At 39.2% G+C, this 23,788-nt stretch overlaps 1 long non-coding RNA gene across 1 annotated transcript in view; it reads left to right on the top strand.

The window, feature by feature from the left end:
* The window catches only part of LOC112442359 (uncharacterized), an 87,672-nt gene that overhangs the window by 25,195 nt on the left and 38,689 nt on the right, over window positions 1-23,788 (top strand). Inside the window, exon 2 of the long non-coding RNA XR_003030471.2 lies at window positions 22,432-22,536. This is a non-coding gene — a long non-coding RNA (uncharacterized lncRNA). The remainder of the gene's footprint in view (window positions 1-22,431; window positions 22,537-23,788) is intronic.

Below are 23,788 nucleotides of genomic sequence, written 5' to 3'. Positions count from 1 at the left end.
CCACACCCTCTCCAGCATTTATTGTTTCTAGATGTTTTGATGATGGCCATTCTGACCGGTGTGAGTTGATATCTCATTGTAGTTTTGATTTGCATAATGAGCGATGTTGAGCATCTTTTCATGTGTTTGTTAGCCACCTGTATGTCTTCTTTGGAGGAATGTCTGTTTAGATATTTTTCCTACTTTTTGATTGGGTTGTTTGTTTTCCTGGTATTGAGTTGTATGAACTGCTTGTATATTTTGGAAATTAATTCTTTGTCAATTGTTTCATTTTTTATTATCTTCTCCATTATGAGGGTTGTCTTTTCACTTTGCCTATAGTTTCATCTGCTATGCAAAATCTTGTAAGTTTGATCAGGTCCCACTTGTTTATTTATTTATTTTTAATTTCTGTTACTTTAGGAGGCAGATCATAGAGAATCTTGCTTTGATTTATGTCATCAAGTGTTCTGCCAATGTTTCCTGTAAGAGTTTTACAGTTTGGGGTCTTACATTTAGGTCTTTAAGCCATTTTGAGTTTATCTGTGTGTATGGTGTTAGGAAGTGTTCTAATTTCATTCTTTTATATGTCACTGTCAAGTTTTCCCAGCACCATTTATTGAAGATGCTGTCTTTGCTCCATTGTATATTCTTGCTTCTTTTGTCAAAAATAAGGTGCCTATAGGTGCATGGGTTTATTTCTGGACTTTCTATCTTGTTCCATTGTTCTATGTCTCTGTTTTTGTGCCAACACCACACTGACTTGATGACTGTAGCTTTGTAGTATAATCTGAAGTGAGGAAAGTCAATTCCTCCAGATCCTTTCTTCTTTCTCAAGACTGTTTTGGCTATTTAGGGTCTTTTGTGTTCTCATATGAATTATGAAAATTTTTGTTATAGTTCTGTGAAAAATATCATTGGTAATTTGATAAAGATTGAGTTGAATCTGTAGACTGCATTTGGTTATATAGTCATCTTCACAATATTGATTCTTCCTACCCAGGAACATGGACTATCTCTCCATCTGTTTATGTGGTCTTTGATTTCTTCATTAGTTTCTTATAATTTTCTTTGTACAGTTCTTTTGTCTCCTTAGGTAAGTTTATTCCTAGATATTTAATTCTTTTCGATGCAGTGGTGAATGGGATTGATTTCTTCATTTCTCTATATGATTTTTCATTGTTGGTATATAGAAATGAAAGTTATTTCTGTGTATTCATTTTGCATCCTGCAACTTTGCTATATTCACTGATTAGCTCCAGTAATTTTCTGATACTATCTTTAGAGTTTTCTATGTACAGTATCATGTCATCTGCAAACAGTGAGAGCCTCACTTCTTCTTTTCCAACCTGGATTCCTTTTATTTCTTTTTCTTCTTTGATTGTCATAGCTAGGATTTCCAGAACTATGTTGAATGATCAAGGGGAAAGTGGGCACCCCTGTCTTGTTCCTGATCTTAGGGGGAATGTTTTCACATTTTCACCATTGAGAATAATGTTTGCTGTAGGCTTATCGTATATGGCCTTTACTATGTTGAGGTAGATTCCTTCTATGCCCAATTTTTGAAGAGTTTTAATCATAAATGGGTGGTGAATTTTGTCAAAGACTTTTTCTGCATCTATTGAGATTATCATATAGCTTTTATTTTTCAGTTTGTTAATAAATTGTATCACATTGATTGGTTTGTTTATACTGAAGAATCCTTTCATCTCTAGAATAAACCCAGCTTAATCATGGTGTATGAGATTTTTGATGTGTTGCTGAATTCTGTTTCCTAATATTTTGTTGAGGATTTTTGCATCTGTGTTCATCAGTGATATTGGCCTGTAGTTTTCTTTTTTTGTGTGTTGTCTTTGTTTGCTTTTGGTATCAGGGTGATGGGTGGCCTCACAGAATGAGTTTGGAAGTTCTCCTTCTTCTGCAAATTTTTTAAAGAATTTTAGAAGCTTAGGCATTAGATCTTCTCTAAATGTTTGATAGAATATGTATGTGAAGCCACCTGTTCCTGGGCTTTTCTTTTTTGGGAGATTTTTTTTATCACTGCTTCAATTTCAGTGCTTGTACTTGAGTTGTTCATAATTTCTATTTCTTCCTGGTTCAGCCTATTTCTGACCTGGTTCATTCTGGTCAGGAACGAAGATTCCACAAGTGGTTTGTTATAGCATTAAGTGAGATTAAAACAAATACCGAAAAATAAGAAACCAAAGATGAACCCCAAACAAATGGCAGTTATAAAATCAGGCAAATAATAATTAAAATAATGGAATATACACATATACATTACACCCATAAGCAAAGTCAAAACAGTCCCACTAAAATAAAGTACGGTAGATTGACCCGGCAAACAAAGAAAATAAAAAAATTAGATTTAGCATTTAAAAACAAAACTAAAGCACAAACCAAAAAAAAAAAACAACTAACTAAAGCAAGATGTCAAGCAGGAATAAAGCTATGAAAACAAAACTAAAAATATGGTGAGAGGAAAAGAAAGAAAGAATAGATGTGCAAAGTTAAATAGAGGTAGGTGAATAAGATATATATATATTTTTTAATGCATATACATATTTAATGTATTTTATATATATATACATATATATGTATGTATATATATATACATACACACACATACACACAAAGATTAACTGCAAGAGGAAAAGAAACGTAGGAAAGGCAAACAAAGAACTATAGAAAAAAGACAATAGGTTTAAAAAATTAAAAATATAAAAAAGAGATAAGAAAATAAAAAAGGAAAACTCCACAGAACTGCAAAAGCCCAATGTAGAGGCAGAGATTTATAACAAAAATGAAAAGTCTGACTGAACATACACATATACATATACACCCATAAGCAAAATCAAAAGTCTAACAAAAATAAAGTTACAATAGTTTGATCTAGTGAACAAAGGAAATAAAAATTATATTTACCAGTTAAGAACAAAACTAACTAAAGCACAAACTGGAAACAAAACTAAAACAAGATGCCAATTTGCCAAATGGGGAATAAAGCAATGAAAATAAAACTACCAAATATTTTGAGAGGAAAAGAAAGAAAGAAAAGAAAGAATAGATATGCAAAGTTAGAGGTAGATAAAAAGACATATACATTAAAGATTAACTGCAAGGGGAAAAGAACAGTAGGAAAAGCAAACAAGGAAATAAATGTAGAAAAAATAATAATAGATTTAAAAGTGAAAAATTAAAATTAAAAAAGAGAAAAGAAAGAGAAAGAAAAAAGGAAAACTCCATGGAATTGTAAAAGCCAACATAGAGACAGAGGTTTATAACAACAACAACAAAAAATGTGAGTGAGAAAAAAAAAAAAAAAACTCAAAAGCTTAATTAGAATTCATAGTACCAATAAAATTGACAACTACAAGAGGAGGGGGAGAAAAGGAAAATGAAAAAGTCCAAGAAACTTTAAAGAACAAATCAAAACATAAGAATAATAAATGTTTTTCTTGAGTCACTGCTGTCAGAGTCCTTTCCCGTGCTGGGAGTCACAGTCCACCTCACCTCCCTAGGATGCCCTCTAACACTGTGCCGATCTCTGGACCTGCTGTGGGTACAACTCAGATTCTAATCTGGTCCTATTCCTGTGTGTTCTTGCCTCCAACACCCACAGCTATCAGAACTAATGTGTTTTCTTTTGTGGGAGTTCTCAGTGTCCTTTTATATATTCCATAGAAACAGAGTCTGCCTAGTTGATCATGTGGATTTAATCTGCAGCTTGTACAGCTGGTGGGAAGGTTTTGAGTCTTCTTCCTTAGCCACACTGCCCCTGGGTTTCAACTGTGGTATTATTTCCACCTCTGCATGTGGGTCGTCCACTGGGGATTGCTCCTGAGTATGCCCTGGAGGACTTGGGTTTTCCCCTGTGAGGGCTGGATGTGGAGGTGGTGCAGCTGCTTGGGTTGCAGGGGTTCTGGCAGCACCAGGTACTCAGGGGAGTTGGCGGCTAGGGCAGCAGGAAATATAGTGCTCTAGAAGGGTACGGCAACCAGTATTGGCCAATACGCTCCAGTATTCTTGCCTAGAGAACCCTCCCTGACAGAGAAGCCTGGCAGCCCACAGTCTACAGGGCCACAAAGAGTTGGACACGACCAAAGCGACCCTGAGCACATAGACATAACATACATATACATATACATATACATATACATATACATATACATATACATATGAAGCGCATATATATATGTCCTACTCTGTAGATCAGTGCATCAGTCATTTAAAGGAGCACCTTGGGTGGGGTCCTTCTCTGTATTTAGTGCATCAGACATTTGATGGGCCAGCCTATCTATTGTTCAGCTGTCAATGCTGGCCTGTGGGGAGAGAAAGGCTATGGAGATGGCTCCACCCCCTACATGTGACTCAGCATATCTCCTTGCTTCCACAACTGCCAGGCTTTCCTCCTCAGGCGTTTCCCACCATGATCTCCTCTCTCACATCCCCCTGATCTGTCTCTCTGCAGTCAACAGCAGCCCTCATCCTGGGATTGCTCCACAATTCATTAACTCCAGCTTCTAGCTACTATGCCTTCCAGGGATCCTGCGTCCCTGTCTGGAGTATGTATGGCTGTGGTAAGGACTGTCTGATTCTCATTCCACTTAGGCTGCCACAGATCAGCTGCTTCACTCTCAGCCTTAAATGTTTCTCCTCTGACTCAGACAGTTGCCCCGATGTGGGGACTGGATCCCTGCTTCAGTTCCCCCACCCGCTGAGGGCAGGTCCAGTTCTATGAACATGCCTGTTTCCCTTCCTAGTTCCTTCATCCTACTGAGTTTTGCATGGTTCTATATACTCTTGTCCTTTGGTCAGGTACTCCTGTCCACTCTGAACTTGTGTTCTGCATGCACTTGTGTCTGAAGGTATATTCCTGATGTATCTTTGGCGAGAGATGTACTCCACATATACCTACTCCTCCACCATCTTTGTCTCTACTTTTTTGTAAGCTGTTGTTTATAGCCACAAAATAACTGTTCCACAGTTCTGCAGAACTGTTCCGTGGGAAAACCCACAGCTGTAGAGTAAAGACACAATGAAGGACAAACATAAAGATGGGGTGAGACTAAATATTCAATAGATGAATGACCACTCAGCACATCGATTTGTGAGAATTCACTCTGGGAATCAATTTCTAGGGATTGTTTTTTCCCTCTTTTGCCCAGAGGTTGAAAGATATGGCATTACCATGGTTTACAAGCTCACTTGATATCAATGTCTACTCCACTGACCTGTCAATTGCACTTAAACACAGGAAGCTTTTTAAATTTCTATGGCGCTTTAGCGGGAGATGTTGAGCTGCCTTGAAGATGATTCTAAATGTGGAGGAGCATTTGGCTATCATGGTGGGTATGAGCCTTGGATTCGGGCCTTTAGTGTATGAAGACCAGAAATGCCAAATATTATTCATTGTAGGCAAAAATTGTGCACAATACAAGCTGTGTTGATAAACATTTGAAGTGCATGAGCCATATCACCACAGGCCTCCTACTTGGACCTCCAATGCTGTTACCTTCTCTGTCTCTTTTTAACAAGGTAGTTTCTATTTAAACTTTAGACCTCAGATAAGTTGCTACTGTACAGGAAAATCTTAATCTCTCTAAATACATCAGATTATACATATAGCCCTATTCATGTGACCATGAATAAATGTCTTTCTACCCAAGAAGACTGCACAGGTTCTAATGGCCAAGAATTGCCTATGGTTTAGTGATAACTGCATCCCCAGTGACTGATAGAATATCAAGCATTGAGAACACTTTGTGAGTGTTTGTTGAATGTAAAATTGAATTAATGCATGAATGGCACAGCCCCTGATCTTAAGGGACTTGCTTTATGGCAGGAAATAGTGAATAGAGCCTGTGATGAAACACCATGGAGTTGTCTGTGGGCAAAGAAAGGGCACCAAAACAGTTTTGGCACAGTGAATCCACTCTGTGCTGAGACATAGCTATCATTAAGATTTCACACAGACATTTATTTTAGTCCCTGCAGTCTCTCTGGATGGAAATGTTTCATTGGAAAGGTAACACTTAAGGTGAACCACTTCAAAGAGGATGACTACTTCAACTCTCTGGAAAGGCTCCCAAGTCAGCTAAGTGTCAACCACATGCACCTTCTCTCTGCAGGACTTGGAATATATATGGACTACAGAATTTTATTTTTTATTTGCTTTTACTACAAAGGATCAGTGCTCTTACTGAACAAGAGAAGAAGAAAGCAAGGGGTCAGATGGTGGTCAGAGCAGGCTTCAGAGCTGGGGAATGAAAGCGCAGAGGATGAGGAAGAAGGAATATGGAAGCTACTGGAGAGGAAGAAGAGCAGGGAATAAAAGCAAAAGCAGCATTGCAGTTATTCCTCCTGGTTAAGAAGAAAAGCATAGTTCTCTCATTTGCAAAGAAATCTAGGGCAGACAGACATCTCAAGATATTCATTATTTCTTTAAACCTTTAATTGAGCACTTCAAAAGATCACAATTAAGCTTTTTAAAAATATAAAGTTTAAGTTGAAAGGAATCCATGGAGATTGACCCCATTGAATCTTTTGGTCCAAATCAATGGCCTTATTAAAAACAGGAGGGGGTGATGGTACAAAGACACATTCCTAAGTAATTGGTTAAAGGAAACATTCAGACATTCTTCCTTCTGTTAATGGGCTAAGCATGAAGAAGAAACGCAGGGAGAGACAGATTATTCTCTGTTCCACTGATTTTGATGGAGTGGCAAAATCAGTCTGAAGGCTTGTGAAAATAAAATTTGGGGAAATTATTCTCCATGCCTTGAAATCTGCCTCTGTGTTTGCACCCTCTAGTCCTGTTACAAATTAATACTCTGTGAATCAGTTCATTATTCTTACTTTCAGGTGTTAGATAACTCACACTTACTACTGAATGTGCCCTGCTGAGGCCTCAGCCCTCAGCCTGTTCAGTCCTGCCCTGAATGGCAGCATGTCTTTCTCCTGATGCTGTCCTGTTGGACTCAGCTCTGCTCTCTAACTTATGATTGCCTTTATAACATCCATCCTTTTTTTCCCTGCCCTGGAGTCCCACTCACTCTAACTACCCGGTGTATTCATTGTCCTCGTTGTTGCAAAGTTCTGCCCAGCTTCTGCAAGGCACAAAGGAAGGGAAATAAGCCCACTAAGTTGGAATTTTACCACTGTCTTCCTTGCTACCCACTGGGTTTGCTTGTTCTTTTAACCTCATCTTTGTGTTCTGCTTTTGGTCCTTTTCAATGTAACCAAACCCCAAGAAGGGTATTTTAGAGCTCATCTTTCCACAAGTTCTTTGGATCAGCTATGACAGAGGCTCTGGGTTGTTCTAGAAGTTCTGTTTGTTGGTTTTTTAGGTTCAAAGTCTTAATCCTGAATGCCACACAAAAAAAGCTGAGTAGTTATCACTTTATCAGAAACTTCTTGAATGTTTGCTGGGACTTCTACTTTTTTTATGGGCCAGAATGACCAGGCACAAAGCTCCACATGGCCAGCCCATACTACCTGATGTTGAGGTCCCATTACACTGAGTTACAGTTTTTCTGTATGTGCACTCTCAAGAGGCTCCATAGGCCTCTTCTACCCTCTGCCCACAAATCTAGTGCTCCCACTGGGTGACTTCCAACATGCCTGATGTAACTTGCACATCTTGCTGATTTCTGAAATTTGATAAAAGTTGTGGCACTTCCTGGGTTTTTGATGGATATTTTTTGACTCTATCCCAGCATCAATTCTTCAGTTGTCAGCCTTTTTTATAGTCCAACTCTCATATCCATACATGACTATTGGAAAAGCCTTAGCTTTGAATATATAGACCTTTGTAGGCAAAGCAATGTCTCTGCTTTTTAATAAGTTGTCTAGGTTTGTCATAGCTGTTCTTCCAAGGAGGAAGCATCTTTTAATTTCCTGGCTCCAGTCACCATCCACAGTGATTTTGGAGCCCCTGAAAATAAAGTCTGTCACTGTTTCCATTGTTTCCCCATCTATATGCCATGAAGTGATGGGACCAGACGCCATGATCTTCATCTTTTGAATGTTGAGTTTTAAGTCAACATTTTCACTCTTATTTTCACCCTGATCAAAACACTTTTTAGTTCCTCTTCATTTTCTGCCCTTAGAATGTTACCATCTGCATATCTGAGATTGTGGATATTTCTCCCAGCAATCTTGATTCCAGCTTGTGATTTTTCCAGCCCAATCCAGCATTTCACATCCATCCTGCCACTAGTTAATGGGATGACATAAAGCCATCCCTGAAAAGTATATCAAAGGTGAAAATAGTATGTGAAATCTTTAGGATTTGGAGAAAGATGTTTAACTTCTGGGAATGTTAAGGGTCAGTTTTAAACATTATATGTTACAATGCAATCTTGAAAAATCTTTGTTTAGTTCTTTTAAAGAGATTGTGTGAATTTTTCTTATATGGAAACAGTAGTAGTGGAACATCGTTGATTCACTTCAGTGTAGGAAGTTATAAGAATTAATGCCAATCACACTCACTTTCTGTATATACAGGGGAAACTGCCATTCAGAGTGGACGAACATCTTCCCATTTACCACCAAATCTGTACACTCTATAAAATTAAGACAGACTGGCACCTGAGACCTGGGGCCATTGCTGAAGTGCTTGCACCTGGATAGATGTCTCCTTGAGCAACACAATGACAGGAAAAAGAAAAAAAAAAAACTATAAGGGACTAAAAGTGACTGCATGCATGTGCAGTTGGGGTAAATTATGGACAACAAAACATAAAAAGACCAAAAGTTCAACTGCCAATTTTGAAAAGCCAGGAGCAAAAATAGTGCACTGTGAATGCATCCTGCATTCAGCACCACCTAAGGGTGCAAAGCACTTAAACGACCTCTCCAGCCTCAGCCCTGAGTCTGCCTCTGGGCTCACCCCTATACGGAGCTGGCTGTCCACTCCTGCCAGCAAGTGATCAAGGGAAATTCTTTCTTGTTTTTGCTCCCTCCTGCTGTAGCAGGAACCCCAATAATGCCCTGCCTGAACTTCCTGCCTGGCCTCTTACCAATTTCTATTGATTAAGGAAGGTCAAGAACCCAGGTCAGTAACAGAATGAATCTGCAATGGACCTGCAAAGGCATGTCATTCATGTTACTCCTCTAGAGAAGAAGAAACCAAGGGCTATTGAGGTCATGTCATATAAATATGACCTGGAATCAGAAGACCTAGGACATAATTCTGACCCTGCAATTCACAATGTCTTTGATCACAGTCGTTATTTGTTATATATGAGCCTCAATTTTCCTCTTGTAAGAAGGGAAGTGTATATTAAACCTCAGACATCTTTTGTGAGAAGGAAATAAAATGATAAGAATATGAATCATCTCTGATAAGATTTTAAGCATACACAAGATGCCTTTGTATCTACTTCATCCCAGGATGTGAAAGCTTATCCTTGAACTTTTCAGGAACCAGCTCATTTTTGTAAGACTTTCATAAAGTCTAGTCCCACTGCTCACTGAAAAGTCATTAAATCAGGTCCATTACTTCCCACATTTACTTGTTCTGATTTTTAAACAGTGGTCTTTCATTTTACACTTGACCCCAGTATTAGTTTCCTGTGGCTGCCATAACAAGATGCCTCAAATTTGGCTTAACACATGGACTATTATTCTCTTACAGTTCATGAGGCCAGACATCTGGAATTGAGGTATCAGCAGGACTGCCCTCTCTCTAGTGTCCAGAAGAATATGTCCTCCAGTTCCTGATGTAATCTCATTAACTGCTACTTGATGATCAAGTGACAAAATTATCTAGAAGAGTGTTTGAAATACAAGCTTGCATTCACTGTTATGAACAAAGTGTGCTTTGGGTATATTTTGTGCCTGAAACAATTAGCAAATGATAATAGAAAGTAAAAATGACTGGCATAATTTTATATATGTGTTGCTAATTTCATATTTAGCTCAGATTTAAACCATTCTGATTTTATATGTTTTATAATACAGATAATATAACTTACTTGACAGTAGTACATATTTGGTGGAGATGCTTGCATTTGTCTTTTGAAGATGTACAGTCAAAAAGATTCAGTGATTATTTGTCTGCTTCCTGTGACTATAGTTCTGATTATTTATTCTACCTTTATATTCTCAATCTAACTTAAGTTCAATCCCTGTTAGATTTGCAACTTTGATAACTTCAGTTAATTTGACTTTCTTTGGGTCTTTCCATTTTGATTTGAAATAGTCTAAAATTACCCAGACTAAACCCCTCCAAGATAGATTCAAACCTGTTCCTGGAATATACTGATAGATAGTATTCAAACACAATATACTTGTAACAAGAATAAAGGATTTAAATATCAAAACATTTAAGTCAAATAGAGAGTTATCATATGATTCAGCAATCTCACTCCTGAGCATATACCCAGAGAAAAGCATGGATTAAAAGGATACATGGACACCACTGTTCATCGCGGTACTGTTTACAATAGCAAGGACATGGAAATAACTTAAACGTCCATCAAGGGAGAAATGGATAAAGATGGTATAGTACATAGATTCAGTAGAATATTACTCAGCCATTTAAAAGAATGAGGTAATGTTATTTGGAGCAATGTGGATGGACTTGGAGATTACGGATTTCATACTAAGTGAAGTAAGACAGAGAAAGATACATATTATATGATATCGCCTATATGTGGGATCTAAAAAATAATGATACAAATGAACTTATTTACAAAGCAGAAACAGACTTAGAGAATGAACTTATGGTTACTGGAGGAAAGGCAAGGGGAGAGATAGACTGGGAGTTTACGAATGCCATGTACACACTGTACAATAGATAACCAACTTTAAAAAAAGAAAAAAAATAATAAAATTTATCTGTAGAATGAAAATTAAAAAAATGTAAGAGGGTGTCCCCATCTTCAAAAATAGAATATAAATTCCTTAATTATGATTAATAAGGGTTTCTGCTTATAAAAAAGTTTGAAAATTTATACACATCATGCACAGTCACCTACGAAAATGCTAGAGTTTCATTGTGAGAAAACATGACTATGTGCCAGTGGAAAGCCCATAGGGCTCTACATGGTATAGAGTGGTGTATACAATTAGGTAATCAAGAGACTAGAGACTTTACATGTGATATTAGGCTAATTAGAGCTTTCTGTTTGAGTCTTAGTTCAGTTTCTTACTATACGACTCACTTTTATATCTGAGTCTCAGTTTTAACATCTATAAAAATAGAACAAAATTTTACCAGTTCAATGATAGCAGGAAACAATGAGGAAACCCCCAGGAAAAATGCCTAACCATGAGTTTCTCTTTTACTTTCATTTTTACTTCCTGCATATTAGATCTTCAAGTGTTAATGGTGAATAATTGTTTTGAGTATGGTGTCTATTTTACTTAAGACTGTTTTTTCAAATATTTGAATCCATTCAATTTGGGGCCAAACTTCCCTGCATTTTTCATGAAACAGTTAACAAGAGTCTTTTGAGAACATTCTTGTATAGTTGTATTTGAGGAAATAATGATATTAATTAAAATAGCAACTGTTTATTAAGACATTACTATGTACAAACATTGGACTGCTTTATCTAATATCCTATTTAATTTTGATCATCTTGATGATTGAAATCTAAAGCATTTAGTGTAATATTTGCAGTATGTTAAAATCTATGATATGTTGAGTAACAATGTAAAATGTACAGTGCTTACTAAGTAATAAAATATTGATGAAATAGAGAAAATAAATAAATAAAGCTATAGTTTTATTGATACTGACGTGAAACCAGCTTGACTAACTACTTATATGAACACTGAGATGCTTTTGTTGTAATATTAGTTAAACACATTTGTATTGAAAATATTGGACTGCTCAGAAAATTATTTTCAGAATAAATATTTGCAAATTCTGGATGCCTTTATAAGAGCAAGTTGCAAATTGTATTGGTTGATAAAATAACCAATGATATGCAAATTATGATTTTTAACATTGACTCAAGACTAGGGTGTCCTGAGCTTAAAATAAAGAAAAATAAAATAAAAGAGAGAGGGATAAGGTACTGAAAATGCTGGAAAGAAGAGGTATGATGGAATGAATAAACACCTAGTAATTGTCCAAGCTATAGAATTTGGTATACAGGAGACAGAAGGAGATGCATCTATCCTAGCTTGTTTAATTGTTTTGATCATATGTCAAAGGATTTAGAATTTGACATATGACATATGATGGAGATTCAGGTACATTTGAAGTACCTTGAAAATGTCTACTCAAGGAAAATTCCATTCCATGTTTCACTCCTATACTTGGATAAAAGAGTAGAAATTGATAGAAGGCATTAACTCCTAACACACTAGTCCCAGTTACAAATTGGAGGAGAATTTCTCAACTGCTGAAAACAAAAGATAAAGCCATTGAAATGTTAAAACATCTATAGTCGGTATCATCCATTTAATGAATAAATAGCATTTCTAGAAACCCTGGATTCTAAGAATTATCACTGGTTTTCTAATTTTGGCAATATCACAAAGGGTTGAATACTGAGTGGGTCAACCTCCAAAGCACCCCTGTTGCAGAGGTCAATTAAAGAAACTTCCTCTCAGTGCTGTTGGGTTAGACTATAAACTTGTATTTGCTTAGCTTTCCCCTGATCACCTCATCACATGACACTCTCCCATTTTTACTTCCTCTTCTAGCCACTAGGGTCATTGGAAAGATCCCAAAATTTGTAAGGCTCTTAACTACCGCACAATTGCACTCATCTCACATGCTAGTAAAGTAATGCTCAAAATTCTCCAAGGCAGGCTTCAGCAATATGTGAACCGTGAACTTCCTGATGTTCAAGTTGGTTTTAGAAAAGGCAGAGGAACCAGAGATCAAATTGCCAACATCCGCTAGATCATGGGAAAAGTAAGAGAGTTCCAGAAAAACATCTATTTCTGCTTTATTGACTATGCCAAAGCCTTTGACTGTGTGGATCACAATAAACTGTGGAAAATTCTTCAAGAGATGGGAATACCAGACCACCTGATCTGTCTCTTGAGAAATTTGTATGCAGGTCAGGAAGCAACAGTTAGAACTGGACATGGAACAACAGACTGGTTCCAAAAAGGAAAAGGAGTACATCAAGGCTGTATATTGTCACCCTGTTTATTTAACTTATATGCAGAGTACATCATGAGAAACGCTGGACTGGAAGAAACACAAGCTGGAATCAAGATTGCTGGGAGAAATATCAATAACCTCAGATATGCAGATGACACCACCCTTATGGCAGAAAGTGAAGACGAACTCAAAAGCCTCTTGATGAAAGTGAAAGTAGAGAGTGAAAAATTTGGCTTAAAGCTCAACATTCAGAAAACGAAGATCATGGCATCTGGTCCCATCACTTCATGGGAAATAGATGGGGAAACAGTGGAAACAGTGTCAGACTTTATTTTGGGGGGCTCCAAAATCACTGCAGATGGTGACTGCAGCCATGAAATTAAAAGATGCTTACTCCTTGGAAGGAAAGTTATGACCAACCTAGATAGCATATTCAAAAGCAGAGACATTATTTTGCCAACAAAGATTCGTCTAGTCAAGGCTATGGTTTTTCCTGTGGTCATGTATGGATGCGAGAGTTGGACTGTGAAGAAGGCTGAGCGCCGAAGAATTGATGCTTTTGAACTGTGGTATTGGAGAAGACTCTTGAGAGTCCCTTGGACTGCAAGGAGATCCAACCAGTCCATTCTGAAGGAGATCAGCTCTAGGATTTCTTTGGAACGAATGATGCTAAAGCTGAAACTCCAGTACTTTGGCCACCTCATGTTTAGAGTTGACTCATTGGAAAAGGCTCTGATGCTGGGAGGGATTGGGGGCAAGAGGAGAAGGGGACGACAGAGGATGAGATGGCTGGATGGCATCACCATCTCGATGGACGTGAGTCTGAGTGAACTCTGGGAGTTGGTGATAGACAGGGAGGCCTGGTGTGCTGCGATTCATGGGGTCACAAGGAGTCGGACATGACTGAGCGACTGATCTGACATGATCTGATCCCATATAAATTATTACAAAATACTGATCATAGGTTTCTGTCCTATACACAGGAGTTCCCTGCTGGCTCAGACAGTAAAGTGTCTGCCTACAATGTGGGAGACTTGGGTTCGATCCCTGGGTCAAGAAAATCCCCTGGAGAAGGAAATGGCAATCCAGTCCAGTACTCTTGCCTGAAAAATCCCATGGATGGAGGAGCCTGCTAGGCTACAGTCCATGGGGTCACAAAGAGTTGGACATGACTGAGTGACTTCACTTCTGTCCTATAGCAGTAGGTCCTTGTGTGTATCTATTGTATTATATGGTAGTGTGTATAGTGATATTTTTAGCAACATGGATGGACCTAGAGAGCATCAGGCTAAGTGGAGTAAGACAGAAAGAAAAACATCGTATGATATCCCTTATATGTGGAATCTAAAAAATTGACCTATACAAAACAGAAACAAATGCACAGACATAGAAAACAAAAGTATGGTTACCAAAGGGGATAGATTCAGGGAGGAGGCATAATTTAGAAATTTGGGGATAGCATTTGCGTATCCTATTTATTCTTTTCTGCTAAGTCTAAAGCTCCAGACTGATGCATACTGAGCTGTGGAGGTGCAAAGCCTGGCGCTAGAAACTGCAGCTCTTGGTGAAATTTCACACTGCCAGTCCCACGTAATTTCACTGATTATCAGTAGCAGATCACTTTGCCAAGTGCCAGGAAGAACAAAGAAATTGAGAAAGAGACAGTCAGCTCCTGGTCATCTTGCTTTGAGTGGCTTTTTCTGCTCGTTCCTGTCCAGAGAATCTGGATTTGTAATCATCGCTGGATTGAAAAGAAGCAATTATGGTCGATTTTAGGAAAAGAACACAGCAGGGGCAAAGAAATCAGGCAATGGCAACTTAGCATTATGTTTCCAAACCATCTGCTCCATTTGGAGATGGTGGAATAGAAAGATGTGCACTCATCTTCTCCTGAAAGAACTCCAAAATTACAACTCTCTGCTGAATAACCATCCAGAGGAGAATGTTGTGTCCCACCAAAAAGAGATATCCAATGTTCAAGGACAAAGGAGAAGTCACAGCAAGACTGGAGGAGGGGTGAAAGAATCAAACCTCATGCCCTCCAGAGATGCTCAAACAAAATCTTGTGTGCACCAGGAGACCCCACAGAGACTGTGCCAGACCTAACCTTGAATGCTTGAATGTTTCTTGCAGAGGTAAGGGTTGGCAGTGGCCTGTCCCAGGGGCAGGGGATCTGGGTGCAGTAGAACAGGTTGTGTCATTAGCCCTATTGGAGGAGGTCGCACCATTAACCCCAAAATAGAGTTTTCAGAACTTACACAAGACTGGGGAAATAGACTCTTGGAGGGCACAAATGAAACCTTATGCACACCAGGACCCAGGAGAAAGGAGCAGTGACCCCACAAGAGACTGTCCCAAAATTGGCCATGAGCGTCCAGGAGTCTCCGGCAGAGGTGTGGGTCAGCAGTGGCCTGCTGCAGGGTCGGGGGCACTAGTGCAGCAGTGCCTGCATGTGATCTTTTGAAGGAGGTCACCATTATCTTCAGTAACTCCACTATAGTTTGGACTCAGGTCAAACAACAGGGAGGGAACACAGCCCTGCCCATCAACAAAAAATTAGGCTAAAGTTTTACTGAGAATGGCCCCACTTATCAGAACAAGACCCAGTTTCCTCCTCAGTCAGTCTCTCCCATCAGGAAGCTTCCATAAGCCTTTTATCCTTATCCATCAGAGGACAGACAGAATGATAAGCACAATCACAGAAAACTAACCATACTGATCCCATGGACCATAGCCTTGTCTAAGTCAATGAAACTACAAGCCATGCCATGTAGGGCCACCCAAGACAGATACATCGTGGTGGAGAGTTCTGACAAAATATGGTCAACTGGAGAAGGGAATGGAAAACCATTTCAGTATTCTTGCCTTGAGAACCCCATGAACAGTATGAAAAGGCAAAAAGATAGGACACTGAAAGATGAACTTCCCAGGTCAGTAGGTGCCCAATATAGTACAGGAGAAGAGTGGGGAAATAACTCCAGAAAGAATGAAGAGACAGAGCCAAATAAAAAAAGAATACCTAGTTGTGGATGTGAATGGTGATGGAAGTAAAATCTGATGCTATAAAGAACAATATTGCGTAGGAACCTGGAATGTTAGGTCCATGAATCAAGGCAAATTGGAACGGGTCAAATAGGAGATGGCAAGAGTGAATATCGACAGCTTAGGAATCAGTGAACTAAAATGGACTGGAATGGGTGAACTTATTTCAGATGACCATTATATATACTACTGTGGGCAAGAAGCCATTAGAAGAAATGGACTAGCCCTTACAGTCAACAAAAGAGTCTGAAATACAGTTCTTGAGTGCAGTCTCAAAAATGACAGAATGTCTACAAGACTTTCTAGAATTAACACCAAAAAAAGATGTCCTTTTCATTATAGGGGAATGGAATGCAAAAGTAGGAAGTAACACACAAATTTGGCCTTGGACTACAGAATGAAGCAGGACAAAGGCTAACAGAGTTTTCCCAAGAGAATGCATCAGTCATAACAGCATCTTCCAACAACACAAGAGAAGACAGTATACATGGATATCACCAGATGGTCAATATTGAAATCAGACTGATTATATTCTTTGCAGCCAAAGATGGAGAAGCTCTATACAGTCAGCAAAAACGAGGTCGGGAACTGACTGTGACTCAGATCGTGAATCCCTTATTGCAAAATTCAGACTTAAATTGAAGAAAACAAGGAAAACCACTAGACCATTCAGGTAGGACCTAAAACAAATCCCGTTCAAATATACAGTGGAAGTGACAAACAGATTCAAGGGACTAGATCTGATAGAGTGCCTGAAGAACTAGCGAGGGAGGATCATGACGTTGTACATGAGGCAGTGATCAACACCATCCCCAAGAAAAAGAAATGCAAAAAGGCAAAATGGTTGTCTGAGGAGGCCTTACAAATAGTGGAGAAAAGAAGAGAAGCTAAAGGCAAAGGAGAAAAGGATAGATACACCCATTTGAATGTAGAGTTCCAAAGAATAGCAAGGAGAGATAAGAAAGCCTTCCTCACATCAATGCAAAGAAATAGAGGAAAACAATAGAATGGGAAAGACTAGAGATTGCTTCAAGAAAATTACAGTAACCAAGGAAATATTTCATGGAAAGATGGGCACAATAAAGGACAGAAATGCTATGGACCTAACAGAACCAGAAGATATTAAAAAGAGGTGGCAAGAATACACAGAACAACTATACAGGAAAGACATTCATGATGCAGATAACCACGATGGTGTGATCACTCACCTAGAGCCAGACATTATGTAATGCAAAGACAAGTGAGCCTTAGGAAGCATCACTATGAGCAAGCTAGACTGGACGTGATGGGATTCCAGTTTAGCTATTTCAAGTTGTAAAAGATGATGCCTTGAAAGTGCTACTCAGTATGCCAGCAAATTTGGAAAACTCAGCACTGGCCACAGGACTGGAAAAGGTCAGTTTTCATTCCAATCCCAAAGAAAGGTAACACCAAAGAATGTTCCAACTGCCACACAATTGCACTCATCTCACATGTTAGCAAAGTAATGCTCAAAATTCTCCAAGCCAGGCTTCAACAGTATGTGAACTGTGAACTTCCAGAGATGTTCAAGCTGGACTTAGAAAAGGCAGAGAAAGATCAAATTGTCAACATCCCTTGAATCATGGAAAAAGCAAGAGAGTTTCAGAAAAACGTCTACTTCTACTTTATTGACTACACCAAGTCCTTTGACTGTGTGGATCACAACAAACTGTGGAAATTTCTTAAAGAGATGGGAATACCAGACCACTTTAAATTCCTCCTGAGAAATCTGTATGCAGGTCAAAAAGCAACAGTTAGAATGGACATGGAACAACAGACTGGTTCCAAATCGGGAAAGGACTACATCAAGGTTGTATATTGTTACCCAGCTTATTTAACTTATATGCAGAATACATCTTGCACAATGCTGGACTATATGAAGCACAAGCTGGAATCAAGATTTCCAGGAAAAATATCAGTAATCTCATATATGCACATGACACCAACCTTATGGCAGAAAGCAAGGGAAAACTAAAGAGCCTCTTGATGAAAGTGAAAAAGGAGAGTGAAAAAGTCAGCTTAAAACTCAACATTCAGAAAACTAAGATCATGGCATTCAGTCACATAACTTCATGTCAAATAGATGGGGAAACAATGAAAACAGTAACAGACTTTATTTTTGGGCTCCAAAATCACTGCAGATGGTGACTGAAGCCATGAATTTAACACATGCTTGCTCCTTGGAAGAAAAGCTTATGACCAACCTAGACTGCATATCAAAAAGCAGAGACATTGCTTTGCCAAAAAATGTCTGTCTATTCAAGGCTATGGTTTTTCCAGTAGTCATGTATAGATGTGAGAGATGGCAATGGACAGGGAAGCCTGGCCTTCTGTAGTCCATGGGGTCACCAAGAGTCAGACACAACCGAGAGACTGAACTGAACTGATGCTTTTTATTGCTGTTGTTCAATTCCTAAATCTTGTCTGACTCTTTGAGACCATATGGACTTCAGGGTTCACTCTCCTTCATGCCAGACTTCTCTGTCCTTCACTACATCCTGGAGCTTGCTCAAAGTCATCTCCGTTGAGTCATAATGCCATCCAACTATTTCATCTTCTGTCATCCCCTTCTCCTCGTGCCCTCAAACTTTCACATCAGAGTCTTTTCTAATGAGTCGGCCCTTCACATCAAGTGGCCAAAGTATTGTAGTTTCAACTTCAGCATCAGTCCTTCCAATGAATTTTCAGGGTTTGATATCCTTTAGGATTTATTTGATTGAAATCCTTGCTGTCCAAGGAACTCTCAAGAGTCTTCAGCACCACAGTTTGAAAGCATCATTTCTCACTGCTGCTCAGTCTTCTTTATGTATGCTCTTAACTTTGCTAAAAGAAAAAAAAATGAAAAAAACTCCTGTTAATCCCATAGTTGATGCAATTGTGTCAGTCAAGTCTGACCTTACAGGTAGATCTTCCCTGGTTGTTTTTGTTCCATCGCTCAGTCATGTCCAACTCTTTTCACCCCACGGACTGCAGCAATACCAGTTCTCCTGTCTTTCCCCATCTGTTGGAGTTGCTCAAACTGATGTCCATTGAGTCAGTGATGCCCTTCTACTGTCTTGTCCTCTGTCATCCCCTTCTCCTCCTACCCTCAGTCTTTCCCCCCATCAGATCTTCCCCTTTGATTGTCAAATTGATGCCTTGATTATGCTTTTCTTGGCATTTATCTCACTGTGTAAGAATAAGTGTAACATGTTTTTAAATTTTTGGACTGTGAGCTTTAAGAGTTCAAGAACATTCCTGCTTCATTCACTCATACAGCCACAGCCTCTGCCATAATAAATGGCCAGTTGTTCAATAATGTTGCAGCATAAATAAATGATGGATACAAGAGGAAAACACACAGTCACTTTTTAATATATATGCCAATTGTTGATTATCAGAGTCACTCGGAAAATTTCTAGAAGTGTCTAATTCCTGGGGTATATTCTGAGAGATTATGATTCAGGAGTTCAAGGCTCACTATGCAGGAGTTATGACCAACCTAGATAGCATATTCAAAAGCAGAGACATTACTTTGCCAACAAAGGTCCGTCTAGTCAAGGCTATGGTTTTTCCAGTAGTCATGTATGCATGTGAGAGTTGGACTGTGAAGAAAGCTGAGTGCTGAAGAATTGATGCTTTTGAACTGTGGTATTGGAGAAGACTCTTGAGAGTCCCTTGGACTGCAAGGAGATCCACCCAGTCCATTCTGAAAGGCTAGGTCCTGGGTGTTCTTTGGAAGAAATGATGCTAAAGCTGAAACTCCAATACTTTGGCCACCCCATGCGAAGAGTTGACTCATTGGAAAAACTCTGATGCTGGGAGGGACTGGGGGCAGGGGGAGAAGGGTACGACAGAGTGTGAGATGGCTGGATGGCATCACTGACTCGATAGACTGAGTCTGAGTGAACTCCAGGTGTTGGTGATGGACAAGGAGGCCTGGCGTGCTGCAGTTCATGGGGTCGCAAAGAGTTGGACACGACTGAGTGACTGAACTGAACTGAACTGAACTGATAGGTAACACTGTAACCCAGATAATAAAAAAGTAAAATCAAACAAATTTCCTCCTCTTAAGAAGATCTAAGTTGGTACATATACACAATGGAGTATTACTCAGCCATTAAAAAGAATACATTTGAATCAGTTCTAATGAGGTGGATGAAACTGGAGCCTATTATACAGAGTGAAGTAAGCCAGAAAGAAAAACACCAATACAGTATACTAACACATATATATGAAATTTAGAAAGATGCTGTGTATGAGACAGCAAAAGAGACACTGATGTATAGAACAGTCTTATGGACTCTGTTGCAGAGGGAGAGGGTGGGAAGATTTGGGAGAATGGCATTGAAACATGTATAATATCATGTATGAAACGAGTTGCCAGTCCAAGTTCGATGCACGATACTGGATGCTTGGGGTTAGTGCACTGGGACGACCCAGAGGGATGGTATGGGGAGGGAGGAGGGAGGAGGGTTCAGGATGGGGAACACATGTATACCTGTGGTGGATTCATTTTGATATTTGGCAAAACTAATACAATTTATAAAGTTTAAAAATAAAATAAAATTAAAAAAAAAAAGAAGATCTAAGTTTATGAGAGAGAGGCTCACCAACAGTTGACAACATCTTCCATAGATATGAAAGCTTGACAGAAACAAAGGAAAAAAAAAATACCTGGAGCCCCTTAGGTGCATGAACCTGGTGACACACCTTTACCCATAAGGAAGTGTTTATATATCATGCAGAGGTGTGGAGGTCCAGAGAAGCCTCACAGGACTGAGAATTTTCAACCCAGATCTAGTGGGAGGCACATGTGAGCCTGAAGGACCCCTGGGGTCCTACTATGCAGGTCAGAGCTTCCCTCTGCCAGGTACAGCGTCTGCCTTCAGGAAGCCTAAGGCCCAGGAGAGGAGAATGAGTAAAATGGCAATTAAATCACAAAATTACAAATGCACAGACAGGCAACCCCAGGCTGTGTTCTCAATAACACCTAGATGTCAAGCCAGTGGAGGAAAAGGAGAAATATTCTAGACAGAGATTATATTGCACTTGAAGGCTTAGAGATGAGGCAAGCCTTCATATATTTTAAGGAAAAACTAACACTTTTCAGTGTTTCTAGTGCATATGAGTTTCTAGTGAGGCAGATATAAATCTGCAAGGTAGAAAGGAGACGGAGCTTGTAGGAGCTTAAATGTCATGCAGAGAGCTTGGATTTTATTGTTTATCAGTGGAAAGCCTCCAAAGGATTTTATGTAGAAAAGCACCATGATCATATTGCAATTATCAGTCTTGTTAGGAAAGAATTGCAGAGAAGAAAGTGAGATGGAGAGATCAGCTGGGAGGCGGTGTCAACTGTCCAGGTGGGAGACAGTGGGAATTGAATCACAAAGATGAGTATAAGAAGGAAACAGCTATTACTCAAAATAAATAAATAAAAATAAAATAAAAGAATTCTCAAGCCTTTACACAGAGACTTTTTTCCCCTGTCTGTTATAGCTCACAGGAGGTGGTTGCTGAATTTCCCACCTTATAGAATAATTTATTAGAAGCACAAGTTAAAATATGCAGTGGGGATGTATGTGGGGTAAACAGGACTGCTTAGCAGCCCAGATATAAGAGAAAAAGGGCAAAGCTAAAAGAAAAATCTAATAAGCAGAGAGATTAAATAAACAAATAAAAAGCAGACCCAGGGACTCTAAATCAATAGTATAGCATTTAGTCTGAGGCAAACAAGCCTGGATAGCTGAGTCCATCAACAGACTCAGACAGACAAGAGTAAGAGATATTTCTAGGGACAACAAGTCTCTTTAGGAAAAGAGTGAAATATGTTCATTAAGGTGAGGGTACTTATTTACTTTAAGCACTTTTGAATTTATATTTCTATTCAAAATCATTCAAATGAAAGCTTATTTTGGCACTTCCAGGTACATATGGAAAGCCATGCAGTTCTGTTGACTATTAATCCCTGGCCCAGCTCACTTTTTCATTGACCTTGTCATCTGAAAAAAAAAAAAAAAAAAAAGCACAATATGGGAGTTGTGAGTTTGATTTTATTTGAGACTTACTGAGAACAATAGTCTGGGAGCCAGCCTCTCAGAAACCTCTGAGGATCTTCTCCAAAGAAGCAGTGGGAGAGGTCAATGAATATATTATTTTGATAAAGGGGGGATACATGCACTCAAGTAGACATCTTGGTAGAAAGTCACGAGGAGCAGACATCATTAATGATTGCAGTGTTTTTCTGAAAATAAGAGCAAGAAACTGGGTTCATACAATTTTCTTTTTCAAAAAATTTTAACTTTCTGAAGGTCTTCTCTGCTACTTTTTCCCAGAGCACAGAATGCCTCATTCCTGATCTCTGCCCTGAACTTCTTTCAAGAGGTATTGAAGGCCAGCAACTGCAGAGGCCAGTGACTTCATCCTTGTAGAGCTGGGAGGTAAGCAGTATTCTTTAGTTGGCAACCCTAATTCTGGAAGAGAACACACAATTTGAAAGGCAATTACCCAGAGAATTCTGCTCCCTGTCCTACTTTCAGGTTAAAGCAGAGCAAGGAAGTTGAGATGTTACAACAGAAACAATATTCCTGCAGACCTGATGTGATTTCTGGTTATGGTAATATGGAATGGCAGGGTGAAAATATCAAAGAGGGCTGTTGCAAATACTGTGCCTCTGATACAGAGAAATAGTCAAATTGCAGTTTTTGGCTTTAGGGTTAGAAATTAAAGATTGTGTTATAGTTATTGTGCTTTGTCACAAGCCCTAGGGGTATTACCGCTAAGTTAGTTTCCTAAACTAGCACATTTCTGAAGCTCTGAGACAGTCAGTTCAGTTCAGTCGCTCAGTTGTGTCCAAGTCTTTGCAACCCCATGAACTGCAGCACGCCAGGCCTCCCTATCCATCACCAACACGCAGCGTTCACTCAAACTCATGTCCATCAAGATGGTGATGCCATCCAGCCATCTCATCCTCTGTCATCCCCTTCTGCTCCTGGCCCCAATCCCTCCTAGCATAAGAGGATTTTCCAATGAGTCAACTCTTCGCATGAGGTGGCCAAAGTACTGGAGTTTCAGCTTTAGCATCATTCCTTCCAAAGAAATCCCAGGGCTGATCTCCTTCAGAATGGACTGGTTGGATCTCCTTGCAGTCCAAGGGACTCTCAAGAGTCTTCTCCAACACCACAGTTCAAAAGCATCAATTCTTTGGCGCTCAGCCTTCTTCACAGTCCAACTCTTACATCCATACATGACCACTGGAAAAACCATAGCCTTGACTAGACACGTTTGTTGCCAAAGTAATGTCTCTGCTTTTCAATATGCTTTCTAGGTTGGTCATAACTTTGCTTCCAAGGAGAGTCTTTTAATTTCATGGCTGCAGTCACCATCTGCAGTGATTTTGGAGCCCCCAAAAATAAAGTCTGACACTGTTTCCACTGTTTCCCCATCTATTTCCCATGAAGTGATGGGACGAGATGCCATGATCTTAGTTTTCTGAATGTTGAGCTTTAAGCCAACTTTTTCACTCTTCACTTTCATCAAGAGGCTTTTTAGTTCCTCTTCACTTTCTGCCATAAGGGTGGTGTCATCTGCCTATCTGAGATTATTGATATTTCTCCCGGCAATCTTGATTCCAACCTGTGTTTCTTCCAGCCCAGTGTTTCTCATGATGTACTCTGCATAGAAATGAAATAA

Source organism: Bos taurus, chromosome 2, assembly GCF_002263795.3.
Source record: "Bos taurus isolate L1 Dominette 01449 registration number 42190680 breed Hereford chromosome 2, ARS-UCD2.0, whole genome shotgun sequence".
Classification (NCBI taxonomy): domain Eukaryota; kingdom Metazoa; phylum Chordata; class Mammalia; order Artiodactyla; family Bovidae; genus Bos; species Bos taurus.
The sequence above is the reverse complement of the archived record's forward strand: the minus strand, read 5'-3'. Positions and strand labels throughout refer to the sequence as shown.